Source organism: Pinus tabuliformis, chromosome X (genome assembly GCF_031772625.1).
Source record: "Pinus tabuliformis cultivar Carrire ecotype Pingquan chromosome X, CPIR1, whole genome shotgun sequence".
NCBI lineage: Eukaryota > Viridiplantae > Streptophyta > Pinopsida > Pinales > Pinaceae > Pinus > Pinus tabuliformis.
The window spans coordinates 514,960,230-514,964,696 of record NC_142308.1 but is presented as its reverse complement, the minus strand read 5'-3'; the positions used below and the strand labels follow the sequence as shown (position 1 = coordinate 514,964,696).

The 4,467-nt window shown below is 37.8% G+C and overlaps 1 pseudogene; it reads left to right on the top strand.

The window, feature by feature from the left end:
• The first annotated feature begins 2,892 nt into the window (after positions 1–2,892).
• LOC149140938 (ras-related protein RABA1f pseudogene) lies at positions 2,893–3,731 on the top strand (annotated as a pseudogene).
• The last annotated feature ends 736 nt before the right edge of the window (positions 3,732–4,467 follow it).

The following is a 4,467-nucleotide window of genomic DNA, read 5'->3' as shown; positions in this document are numbered from 1 at the left end:
TTCCTTCGAGTGTCTGTCACAATCATCCTTTTTCTGATGAATGCAGGAGATGTGAGATCATTTGGAAAAAAAATTCTTCCTTGCTTGTACAATCTTCTTTTGAAGCTCATCGTAAGTTAGATTGTATGTTTCCATTACCAGACCCTTGTCAAGAGGAACAATTTCCTCTTCCTCACTTGGAGCTTGCTTTGTTGTTGGAGTAGGGGGAGACTGAATGGTGACTTGCTGAGTGCTTGGAATTAGATCAACAACTTGGTTCAACGGATTTGATTCCACCTCCATGTATTGAATCACAATCAACCTTTCAATTTCTTGAGCAAGCTTCTTGTCCTGCAACTATTCACTCTCCTCTTTCTGTAATCATTTCTGCTCTTATTCCTAAACTTATTTCCATGATGCTTCTTCTTCTTCTATTATCCTCCTTTATTCTTCTTCTTCTTGTATTTTCCTTTCTTCCTCCAATCTCCTCTACTCTTGTTCTTCCCTTTTCTTCATCTCATCCACCTGCTTCCTTTGGTTCCTCCTATTCTCTGGTGCTATGGTGACTTTCAAAATGATCAGAACTTCTTTAATTTTGCAGCTTTTCTCTTCCACTAGACTATGCACAACTTTCTTTTTTTCCTTTTCATGCTCTGGGTTGCACCTTTCCATTGCTACTACCTTTGGAGCAACTTCTTTCTACGGAGTAAACTTTGATGTTATTGCAAATATGACTGATTTGTAGGACTTGGAGGAATTATAACAAATCTTCATCTCTTCTTCCTCGGGCTTGCAGAATGTTCCGCTTGGCCATTGAAAATGAATCCTTGCAGAGCGGACTTTAAAAACATTCCTCAGATTGTACAGATTGAAGTCTAAATGATTGAATGCAAACTTTTCTATCTCCTTTCAATCGGTCTGTGCAACTTTCAGATTCTTGATTTCATACAATCTGACTTGCATAGGAAGAGTGGGTCAAGGAGCTTTCTTCTTCCTATGTAGAACTACTGATGACATTGTGGAAAGGTGGTAAGCAACTTCTTGCATGACTAACTTATTGGTGGAATACCTTGGTAGAAGATGTGGTGACTTTTGTCCACCAAGCACTCTAAGGAAAGTGCCATCTTGTGAGGCAAACCAATTTGTTATTTCTGACACTACTTCCATTTCCCCACGTAACATGCAAGGTGACACTTCCTCAAATATTAACTTGTATAATGGAATGAGGAAGTGACCAGTTAGCTTTTCCATTACTCCTTTTTTGTTCCACTTTGAAAGTAGATTGCAGTAAATGTCAACGACAGACTCTCTTGGTGTCCAGGTCCAATTCATGCCAGGAAATGAATTGTGAGTGCATATTTCATCTAATAGGTAGGAAAACATGTAAAATATCTCTTACTTGCCCTTGGGAGGATTCTAGGCATTATCTACATGGATCTTCAGCTATTAAGCCAACAAGTATAACCAGTTGAATGGTTTTACTTCATTCATAATCTAGTTCAACAAGAATGCCCATGCTTTGGGGAAGGTATAAATACTCTGCTGACCATAGATCCTACAACATAAAACTGTCAAGTACTGATAAGCCTTCTTGAGAGATTTTGTCTTGTAGGTGTTGGTGGGTTCTTGACGAAACTTTACTGGCTCTTTCACCCAGCCTTTGAAAACCTCCTTTGTGCTCATGTATCTAGTGGCTTCATAGATGTAAGAATCCATGAGCGATTCTGGCTCCAACAAATGATACATGAGATGGTAATTTGGTTCGAGAAAAGAGGCAAACCTTTGTCTGCTGGCACCATTAAGAGTCATAGTCTTGGAATCTATGTGAGAAATTATCCAACTGACAATGTCTGCACATGAGAAATCCAAGTACCTGCATGCAACCTCGTGTAACCATGAGCTTTGGACATTGATATAAACCTATCGGTCTTTAAGATCTACTTTGAAGCTTCTTGCTGAGAATGCTTCATTTACTTTGTGTCATGTGAGGTCCGACTCTTTCTCTATAAATAATTGAGTATCTGTGAAAACTAGAAAGTTCATTGGAGTACTCTCAACTACCTCCATGATGCTTCTTTCTGTGGTGTCCTTTGAAGCAAATCTATTTGGTGCCATGATGATAATAGATGATGAAGAGAAGTGCTCAACAACTACAATACCTATAGGAGGAAAATGAGCTCATGGAAAACATGAATTAACTTCAACAAAAATAACTCACAAATAAATATTTAGGAAGCAACCACAAGACTGAAGGGAAAAATTGTTAGCCTCTCTCATAAAACAATAATAAATCTAAAAATAAATAAATAAATTAAATATTCCAAGTTAGGAATTTGTGCCTAACTCTTGGGTTGTTCCTCTAAGATAGGAGTTAGTTTAGGTAACTCCTATATTGGTGTGTGTCTGGTGAGAAATTATCTCAACCAAAGGAGAAATTATCTCAACCAAAAGTGTCTAAGATAACACGCACTATCTTGAGACCACTATCTCTCATCTATTTATTTGTAACACTATATTCAATTATTTTTGTATGAATGAGAGATAATACATGAGGAAGCATGAAGCTTCAGCCTTTTTCTGCCAATATTGTGTGTCTGGTTTTTATGTGTGTTTTTGCTGTAATCTATTTGAGTTAATTTCTTTTTTCAATATGTGGTATCAGAGCCATTGGCTGTGATTATGGTAGTTGGATATTGATAATTGAATTGTCGAGTATCTACCGCATCGAGTGGAGAGTGCTTGATGTTTGTATTCGACTGAAATTATTTGTTGAATGAAGATCACTAGAGTATGAACTGATGTGATAAATAGGCATGGACAATAGTGTAAAGGCCCAACAAGATCTGCATATGGTTATTAAAACTTGTATTAAAGCGATGGACTAAGCTCTCGACTGTGATGCAGGAGGCATTTATGATCAAGGCCCAGATATGGGACATTGCTGGTCAGGAAAGGTACAGAGCCATCACAAGTGCATTTTATCGCGGTGCTGTTGGTGCATTGTTGGTTTACGACATCACTCGACATGTCACCTTTGAAAATGTTGAGAGGTGGCTCAAGGAGCTTCGTGATCATACCGAGCACAACATTGTGGTGATGCTTGTTGGTAACAAGTCCGACTTGCGCCATTTGAGGGTTGTTTCCACGGAAGATGCCCAGACCTTTGCAGAAAGAGAAGGGCTCTATTTCATAGAGACATCTGCACTAGAGTCCACCAATGTGGAAAATGCTTTCAAGCAGGTGCTGACTCAAATATACAGGATCGTTAGTAAGAAGGCTCTGGATGTTTCGGAAGATAATGTAGCAGCTCCCGCACAAGGTCAAACAATCAACATGAAAGATGATGTCACGACAACTAAGAAAGTTGGTTGCTGTAGCACATCATAAGCAGCAGGTGAAATCCCTCAGGATTCGGATTTCAGTTCAGATGCAGGACTATTATGTTCATTGGAAAAACTTTGACCGATTTCTGGAATCACTTATAGTTGAATTCGAGCAGGTTCTCATTTGGTTTGATTTTAAGAGGCTTCAAAGTTGGACTCACTTAGTAACTAGTTTTAGACGGAGAGAAGAGTGTTGTAGCCAATGGTGGGTAATCTGAATTGTATATCTTATTCTTGTTGTATTCTCTGAAACTTCTAGTGTCCCAGTACTATCTTTGTTCTAGTCAGTGGCTTCAGTTTTACATGCCATCATTTGTATCCATTATTTCATTTTATTCTCACAGTGGAAGACAGATTTTTTTGATCTTAGTTAATTTCATTTTCAATATGAAATTAACCTGGATTATTCTCGCAAGTTTAAAGACAGAAATTGTTAATTCTGGACCAGCAATTGATTATTTTGGTGGCTGAATATTACACCTGTTGGTTAACGGTTGAGATCTTCATCTTTGGAGGACCGAATTCCTTTTCTGAAGAAGGCAAGTTTATCATTTATACGCCTGATTCTTCTCTTTATAACTGAAGGTTGAGCTTGACATATTTATGGGTAAGTTTCTTGGCCGAGTTCTGCTCTTGGTGTGGCTACTGTAGTGTCCTGAGCGTTTGTTTGTGCATTGAGCCAGCGTGGAATATGGTTAAGTGATATTTCAACATGTGATAAATTATTTTTTATGTTTGGGAGTAATAAGGTGATAAAGTGTGATTTTTAGGAGAGATAAGGAGTGAATAAAATCATTATTTGTAATGGAGAGATAAGGTAAATTTTATTTTGTATTTTGGAGCAATAAGTGTGCATTTTTTTAAGTGTGGAGTGACAAGTGAGATTCTTTTATAAAGTAAGGGATTATTTCCCTGTAATGGAGTGATAAGGATTGAGTTTTCTTACTCTATAAGTTTGAAGTGATCGGTTTTTCAAAAGAAAGCTCATTGTTGTAGGAGGTTGAGTCAGTTTTTTGAACGCATTTGCTTCCAAAATTTTCGAGCGTTAGATTCTCACTATTTGAGAAAGCTTCAGTGGCAATGTTGTAAAAGATGAAAGATTGCT